We start from the raw sequence: 9,736 nt of genomic DNA on the forward strand, positions 1-9,736 counted from the left end.
TGTTGGTAGGTTTAGTTTTTAAATGTGCAAGTCAATAGAACATGTTATCTCTTCCCACAGGGCCTACAATAATATTAGATTTTATCTTATTGTAGTTGTAAGGAAAAAAAGATCTATCCATGTGTTTATGCCAGCATTTCCTCACATTAATAAACCACCAATATTCCCTGGCAAGGAATTTGAGCTTTAACAGAAAATGACTGATTCTTCAACTTTTTTGAGTTCACATATGCACAGAAATGTCAATAACCTCAACTGTATTTGTTAGCTACATTCACTAAAGGATTGGGTTCGATTTACACGTATTCTTCTTGGCTTAAAGAAAAAGGAACAAACAACATCAGACACATGCCAAGTTTCTGCGTTGCTGCCACAGCTGTTTCCACCGGCAATTATGTTCATCGGTCTTGATGTATGGCTTTGAAACACTGGTGGTGTGTGTGTCAAATGTAGGCTAGATGGTGTGGAAATTCCCCAGCTAAACACTGGAATAGATTACCTAAGGAGATGTGTGGGGTTTTAAAATAGCATTTTGTCAAAAATAAGTTTACATAAATAGTGCTATGAATACTGTAGGTATGAGTGAGCCTATCTCAAGACAGAGGGGTGACTACATGGAGCTCTTGGTATCCTTTCCCACTGTACTTTCTAGGTCTCTAATACAGCAGTCTATCAATACTCACATGGCCCAGATTATATATTGATATATGATAAAATGTTGTCTATGGTCAAATACCAGGCTATATTAAAACTCCCAGTCCTTCCTTGAGGAAGAGACAGGAGAAAAAAAACAACCTTAGCTCAGAGCAAGGGAGGGGCAAAGCCATTCCATCGATTTCAATGGGATCAAGCCTGTCTAACCTTCATCCCTCAAGGCTGTGTGATTCATTAAATTTTAGTGAATGTTTGCATTCATTAAGATTTTGGTATCGGAGGACAGCAAAGCTCCTGTGCTTTTACTCCTCCAGCGAGGAGGCATAGCTGCTTTGTGCATATTTTCATGACACGTTTGTTTTAGAATTTGAGAAGCTAAGTCACCTTTCAGTAGGTCAGTTTGTTACCATGTTGGTTGTGCTTGTATAGCTATTTTTAGGGATGTCTGCAAAATTAGGCAGCTGAAATGAAATTATTTTGATTTAAAACTCAAAAATGCAAAACTTTTTTGGAAGGCTATTTTTAACCTAGATTGCTTTACGGAGCTACGCTATAGCCTGGCCGCACAATCACTTGTAGTAGCACAGTTGAGGACAGGCAGCAAGCTGTAATGCAGGCAGGAGTGAGTGGTCGGGGCCTTGAGGTAGAGAGATACGGGGCAAGAACCTCGTAAGCAAATTTCACCGCTGACGAGATCATATCGTGAAGCTCCGTCTCCAGCGTCAGTGCAGACTGGGACCTGCTGCCTCCCCAGTGACAGCACTGCTCGCCCTGTGGGCTCCACCCTGTCTAGGAATGTCTCCACGCTGGCCTCAGTCTACGCATAAACCAGTCTCGCTTTATTTTTTCTGAGTTGACAATAAACAAGTATCTTGTGATTCACTCACATGTCTGAATTCACTGCTGGGGGCATGATCTGAATACCAAGGCTCCCTTTGAGTTCTGCTGGGTATCCAGGCGTAATGATAAGGCACCCATCTTTGACCTCCATAACACGCTCCTTGGCATTCATCTACTACACGATGCGTTTTGTTAACCTCATTTACGCGTACCATCTACCTCACCTGTCCGTTCATGGCCGCAGACCAAAACGTGTATGAATATGTGTTCAATACTGCTCTCAAAGATGGATGCTCAAATAGTGGATGGAGCTGAAAAGTTGCCTAGCAGTAAAACAGGCCGACAGGACAAAGTCTACTGAGATTTTCTGCCCAGGTGAATATGCAATGCTGCCCAACATCATTTGTGTTCAGATAAAGGAAGAGGGAGGAACTGGAGACATTGTACTGCAGAGCAGGTCATCAAATTAGTCAGGTTAAGTCAGTAAAAAAAAATTGTATTCAAGTCAGCAGTTTTATACGAAGACAGCCTTAATTGCCGATTTAGCTGATTAAAAACAACGCTAGGCTCAGAAAGAAATGTCTTTGTTGTCACATGGCTTATGGTATATTACAATGATGAGAGGGAGGGTGTTTTTCAGGAGAGAGCTATTTTTAGACCTTGGGCCATTTTTTCCCTTAGAATGGAAAAACTGAAATGTCACAGGCAATTTCCTGCTCTTTAGGCCATTAAAATACTTCAGGACAAAGAGTTTTTGCTTAAAAAATGTAGGTCTGGCTGGCATAGTGTTTAACAGCAAATTGTTTTCTTAAAATAGGAAACCAATGTACATTAAATTAAAGGTTCCCAGAAGACACATGTTCTCTGTGAAAATATACCTTTTTCAAAACTGAACTGGGATTCCTTTCATTCTTGCCAACATCTGTATTGTCAGATCCAGTATCGGCTCATAAAAACATATTTTTCAACCGACATATTTCCCTTTCCACTACTCAAATAATTTACTCTGTTTCCCTTGCTTGAGAGAGGTGAGACTGTTCAATAATTAGCACGGTGGTTTGGAGTGTATTTGCTCTCAATTATTGTGTCAAAACCAACTATACACCAATCAAGAAAATGTAAGTGAATCTCATCTCAGAATTATAAAACCAATAAGTACTGGCTTATAATCGGGGATGGGGTACAGTATGCACTGTCAAAAGCCAATTCACAGAACGTCACGTCACCCCCTTTCTCATGGGATTTATGTGGAAAAGACTGAGTGTGAGGTTAATTCCCAGAATGGTATTTGAAGAAGCTTACACATTCTGACTGTCCAAGGTTACTGCACGTGTGGGCTGATTTTCAGCAGCTGACTACACAGACTCATTATGGTATAAATTGGGAAAGTTAAAAAAATAGATCTCACTTTGAATTAACATTGCCAAAATATTACCAGATACCTGAGATCAGCTGATGACAACGATTTGTACCTGCCCATCCAGCCTGCCACACATGGCCTCAGGAAAGACATTGCAAGAGAGAAAACATGTGAGAAACTGAAAACTAGAGGCATTGCACCCACCTTGTAGATCCATTGCAGCTGCTGCCTGACTGAAATTGAGGGGGGTGAAATCCCTTGCACAACAGAAGTGCTTAAAAAGCTGGAAGTGAAGCATTCACAGCTTGGGGAAGAGATTGGAAATACCAGTGCTATTGCTGAATAGCAGTTTGAAGGTATGGGAATAAAACTGGCCAATACAGAGATGTTTTGTCTACCTCTAATAGAACTATGTAATACCCAGTCGCCAGCCATGGCCAAATAAAAGGACTAGACCTTGGGGTGAATTTGAAATCACTTAAAGCCAGATTTCTAATGATTTGCCCATATAAAGTTGTGGCCATCCACTTACTGGACTTTCAGAAGTCCTACTGAAAAGCTTAAACTGTCCATATGCGACTTTCAGAATAACTGATTTCAGCGGACCTCACATGTGAGCTTTAGTATTACAAATATGTGTAAAATCTGATGCACAGTCTTTCCACACAGCAGCTTCCTATTTATAAAATAAAGATAGTAGCAACACACAAAAAGTTACAGCAATAAATACATTAAAGATTTGTATGATAGGAGCCACAGAAGGCACTGAAATAGATCTGCTGAACCACTGGGTGTTGTTTGTACTCCAAAGCCATACTCAGGGATGCAGAAGTCCCTTGGGTGTGTGACACTGCCTTGCTGTTACTAACAGAGCAGAGGCAGAATAGGAATGGTGTCATGCAAGGCAAAGGAGGAAAAAACTGGGACAGCAAGGTAAAAGAAGGAAGAAAAGAGAGGGAATGAAAGAGAGGCAGATTCTAGGATGCTATGAAAATGAAAAAAAATATTGCTAATTGACATAAAGATAATTATTTAATAAAAATTACAACAGCAGGCAGAGGGGCTGACTAACAAGTGATGGGTCAAATGTGGAAAAAAAAGATAAACAAGAAAGCAGGAACTGTGTTTCAATGACAGGCCAAAATGAACTGAAGAAAAGCAGAAGGAAAAAAAAGAGTTAGATGATACAGAAAGCAACGCTGCAAAAGAGCAGGAAGGGGGCCCACCATGCCCCCCATCTAACCACGCCAGCTTCGGCAGAATCCTCCTCGATGGCAGTGACTCGGGTGGGAGGAACCGCATCTTTTTGCAGCACTGAGGACATCAGGGACCCAACCAGCTGAGCGCAGGCAGCAGCCGTGTGTGCTGAACCCCACTGTGCTGCCCAGGCCAGGCAGTAAAATAATTTACCATCCTTTTTTTTCCCCCCCAATGCATCCATCCTGGCCACATTTGCCTACGGCACGGCTGCGGCAGTTCACAGAGGTGTCCGGACCGTGCCCTTTTCGGTACCACCTTCAGCTGCTCAGCATCGGGTGTGCTGGGCTGGATGCTGGGTGTCACCTCCCAGGCAGCGCTGAGCGTGGCTTACTGATGACAACTCTGTCACCTCCTCCAGCACTGCTCTGGTGGGAACTGGGAAACTCGAGCAGTCGCTGTGGAGTCTCCAGGGACTTTTGAATAAAGGGCTGTCACAGAGTCAGACTCAGCGAAGACGTTACCCCCAAAACTCGCGTCACTCAAAAGATTTCACCGGCTGCTACGATCCTGGGAGCACTAGCAAAAAACCTGCAAGCTTTGCTCTAAGAAATATTTAAAAGGGCTGTGCTCAAAATCCACATACCAGCTTTTTCCTAGCTGGGGGGACGTTGAAACCGTTTGCTGGTGCATGTGTGTTAATCCCCATGAGCTGCGATTTCTGTTCTGCAGCGTGCAGCCATCGTGTCTCATTTCCCCTTCTCCCCACGCCAGCCCGGGGCGCAGGAAGCCAGTGCTGGCACTCGTACCGGGATTACAGCCCTCGTCCTGCCGCTCGTGAGTGGGACCCTTTCTCTTTAACATAAACATGCCATTGTGCTGGATGCCAAGGCTCCTTCTGATAATACAGGCTTCAGATGCCTGTGAGAAATGTGAGGCAGTGCTGCAGGATAAACATAGCAACCCAGTGACTTCATCTGCTCAAGGAGCTCTCTGGGTTCAGCCGTGACTCTTCAGTGACATTCATAATTTGCTGTTTGAATTCAGGGGAACAGAAATGAAATATGCGACAAATTATTTTTCACCCAAATAATTATTTCTTATTAACTATGAAACACTGCTATGTCTTGGCCAGGTAGCTGAGTTCACTTCAGTGTTATTTCTAAAGTGACCTTCTGCATAGGTGGACTTTGTTTTGCTTGTTTTTCAGAGGTATGTAAATTCAGTGTTCATCTAATTGAATTTTGCCTACTGTAATCAAATGCTGTATCAATGGTGCCTTTACAAAAAGGCACCTAAAGGATGCTTTTTTTCATAACATCGTTTCAGAACTGACCTGCAGTATTTCAGAGATCATGGCCTTTGTTATGCAGGAGGACAGAGACGATACTTGCCCTGGTTAAGTGTAGCTTGAAATATTGTAACCTTTGGTAGGAATAAAATGGGATTGTTGAAGTGACTGTACTTTTTAATGTAAAGGTTTCAAACTAACTGGTATAATACCCCTCTGGCAGGAAGGCGCTCAGCACATGCCAGTTCATCCTATCTTTCTGTGAGCGCAAACCATGAAAGCATACCCCATGAACCTATCAATGTGATTAGTTGCAAGAGCGTTAATACCTTATCTTCTTGCTGCTATTTCTCAGAAATGTTTGCATCTGCCAGGACATCTCTCCACAAATAGATTCATTTCCAGTAATAACCCAGGAATTCTGAGACTTACGTTTTGCAGCTGTGCATAGTAAATGTTACTTGGTGTGCTAATAGTCCAGAATTCCCAAATGGTCCTGGTGACATTCAAAGCTGATGCAGTCACCAAAGTTGGTGGCAGTCTTCAGTGCCTCCAGGGTCCTTCTAGCTGCCGTGCTCAGTCCAGGCCTCTGCTCTTACTTCTGAGACCTAGGAGTGCTTGAGATTTGTGTCAGCAAATACAAAGTACTCGGGAGTAGGTATAACCAAAACGAACCTGAGTGTGAAAAGATAACTCAGGCTTTTAGCTTGAAAAGTGAGTCTTACAGGAGTCTGATCATGGAAATCAAAAGGAATTTAGGAAAGTACTCAGCATCTTGCAGGATTGCTCTTTAATTTTAGTCTAAAAAGGCTAAACTCTGATATGCAATGTAACTGCTGTCAAAACTTCTTGGTTTAAGCTAAAGAAAGACTAGGTAGTCTGAAGAAAACTATCAGAAGTCCATACTACCTAAATTGCCCCATTATTCTATTTGCAAATCAAGTTGTTTATAGAAAATCTGAAAAGGAACTCCAATTCTTTTTAAATTACCTAAATTAAAACCACCTTTATTGTAATGGCCACTCCAATGCCTTAAGAGATCTAAGATTTTTTCTTGTCCAAACAACTAGTGCAAACTGGACATCAAGAGTGAGACAAAAGAACACACAAACATACAAGCAATGAAGGAAAACCCATGGGAGGCATGGGAGAAGTGCAACACTGAACAGAAGAACTATTAAAAAAAGGTTGTGAGGGGCAAGGGAGAAAAAAGTTGAGTGACTGACTGAGAACAAAACTGTAGGAGAGGAAGGAAAATGCGAACGAAGAGAGAAGCAGAAAGAGAAAGCCAGAGGAAGGTAATTTAACAAAGATAGGGAAGAGTAGAGGATAAAATCTGGTTGGAGGTTCAGAAAATACAGTTTTTGCCTGTGCAGAATTCAGCCTGAAATGGTCTTCTACTCAGGAAATGAGAAGGGACACTTTTACTTTAGGGCTTCAGATTCAGAAGGAAGACAAAAAGAATAAGTTACACAGAGAGATAACTTAGCTGGCCTGTGATTGCATCAGTGACTGAGGACCTAGCACTCAAATCTGGAGAGCTTAGAGTAGGTACATCTGACAGGGGAGAATGCAAATGACTGCAGATTTATATAACACATATAAAACATATTTTGCAGTATACGTGAGTCTTGGCAGTTCCTGTCCTCATACAAAACATATTTTGCAGTATACGTGAGTCTTGGCAGTTCCTGTCCTTATACCAGCATTCATCTGCCTAAGCCTTTCTCAGGAATTAATTTTTGGAGTTACAGGGATTTGTAAATTGATGGCCAACATCTTCATCCTGAGAAAGTATACCCATGTTAGTCTTTCCCAACTAATACCTTTCTCTGTCCATTCACTGCAGTCTGATGCATTATGCTGCAATAGGAAGATGTAACCCCAAAGCCAGTTTAATCCATTGTTTACACATCTTAGAAATTGTGCACAGTTACTGGAAAGCCAGCAGAGGAAGCCTGTGTTAACATAGCCTTTTACAAATGGTTTCTCTGATGAATTCAGTGCTGGTGAGTAAACAGAAAAAGCAAAAAATCCCAATGAAAGAGAGCTCTTTGTCTTTTAGAGCAGAAACAGTTTACAGTAGAGTGGATAGACTTGCTAGGAGGAGCTTCTGCTTTCAAGCTTTTACAAATCACAAACTTTTTTATATCAGTCCACTTTGGCAGATTGGTGTTGGTGACCAAAGTCTGGATTAAGAACCACAAAAATGCTGTTACCCAGCTCCTGTGGTAAGTGATGTAATCTCTGTGCAATGCTAGACACACAACTGTTGGGAGATGCATTCATGTCTGTGAAGTACTCAGAAAATTGTTTGCATTGCTCAGACAACACCTGGACGGCTGAACTAAGGATCAGTGATTTAATATCACTAAGAGTGAGTAGTAAGCAAGTAGCTACAGATACTAGCTTGGTTTTAGGACAGGCTGCCTTTTTGCCAAATCATCACTGGGAAAAAGATTATCAACTGACATCATAAAACGAAACCAATTAACATTAGTTGAGAAACTGGGTCTTGTCCTATAATAGAGATACATAAAGATTAAATATGCTTTAAAACTCTACTAACCTTAGTTCAGCCTTCTCAGAATAACCAACTCGCAATGGGATTAGGAAAAAAAAACCCCATGTAATTTATGATGCCTGTGTTAGTTATTTGAATCGTCTTTCCTGATCACTTGTCAAATACCACTTTTCTTATTTTGCATGAATTCTTTTTCTTCTTTTTTTATTGTAGGTATTTCTGATGTGATAAATTGTACTTCTTCACACGGAAAGGCTGGAAGGTTACTGTTGAGAGAAATAACTGATTCAAACCTGGGGACTAAAAGGAGTTGATCTTGACTGAGGAACTCTCTACTCCCATGCAAGGCATGAAAGAAAGTTTCCTTCTTATTAATTTAAGCAAAATTGTTAAAAGAGAAAGATTCCTCTTAAAATAATTTGGTCAGGTGTTTTAGACCACAGATGCAATTGCAGTGCTGTTGACTTGCAACTGCCATCCATATCTCCTTGACACTTTCCCTTAACAGAAATCTACCTCATTTAGTAGTTTCAATGTTGATTAAATAAGTTAGTTTAAAATGTTCTGGTTAAATATCTAAATTAAAATCTTAGGACAGTAATTGGAGGATTTTTTTATAAATGCAGCCCACTAGAGTGAAACCAAGTAATAATTTGTCATTGCTACAAGGTCCCGAAATTACTCCTTTGGCTTACCTGCTGGAGACCTGGGCTGGGATGAGGAATGAGTTGGTGCCAATGTCAGACAAAAGTTTGGATGCTCACATGTTAACATGCTCTAACATGTGAATTTTAGAAGCCCAGAAACATCAGTTTTTACAGCTTTGTACCCAGCATAGTGAATGAGAATAAAATTCAGTATTTATTTTCAATCAGATTTTAAAAGAAAACCTACCTTCAAAGCTCATGCACAGAACAAAATACCACACAGAGTTAAATGTCTGGAAACTCTGGGGACACCCTATTCTTCTGTTCCTTCTGCTGTGAAACTGGGTCACCCAGCGGCAAAAAAAAATGCAAGATTTTGATAATACAGAAAAGCTTGACTGCACAGCTGGGGCCTCAGCAGTGCTAACCACAGAACCTGTCTTATTGCTCAAGATAAGGAGGGCCTTGAACCCAGGTCACTCACTTTTAAAAGAAATGTGCTTTTATGATAGAAAATGGTGATTAATGTCCCTGCAGGCATTTTTTTAAAGTAGCTGTCACTGCATGTTGTAAGGGGCTGGATTCACTTGATGAGAGTCAAATGTGGTCTGTCTGCAGCTGCTGGGTTTTAGGGTATTCCAGGGGTGTGGATGGATCATGCTTCTAGAGTCTAATGGGGCTTTAGCAGGAGTTACCTACCTGGCTGGGAAAGCCTTGGGCTCTTGCTCAGTACAGAACTTCAGGCATCGTCTTAATGATTTTTTTATAGGGTACATCCTACCAATAATAAAAAAAAAAGTCTATATTTGGGCTCTTGCAAACAACAAAAAAGAAAATTCATTCTGTCAACTCAGAACAAACCTGTCCTTGTAGCTCTGGGTTATCAATTGATTTCATGGTGCTCAAAGAAAGTATTTGTTACCAATAGTTGCTCTGGGACTGTCTGTGTGAAATATCTTGCATTTTTAAAAGAACTTCTGCAACAAAAAACCTGTGACCAAGCTCTCTCACATTGCTGTTGGATATCTTCCATGGCAAAATTGTACATATGTAAGGGCTATCATGGATGTTTCAGCAATTCATATAGAAAATCTTTATGTTTAGTTTGGCTAGACAGTTTCAAACCGCATCTTTAAAACAGAAGTTTTCTGGAAACAGAATAACAAAGGGAAGGATATCTGTGCTTGGCAGAAGATGGAATGGCACCTCATATGTTATGTTGT

The sequence above is a fragment of the Accipiter gentilis genome, chromosome 31 (genome assembly GCF_929443795.1).
Source record: "Accipiter gentilis chromosome 31, bAccGen1.1, whole genome shotgun sequence".
In the NCBI taxonomy this organism is placed as follows: Eukaryota; Metazoa; Chordata; class Aves; order Accipitriformes; family Accipitridae; genus Astur; species Astur gentilis.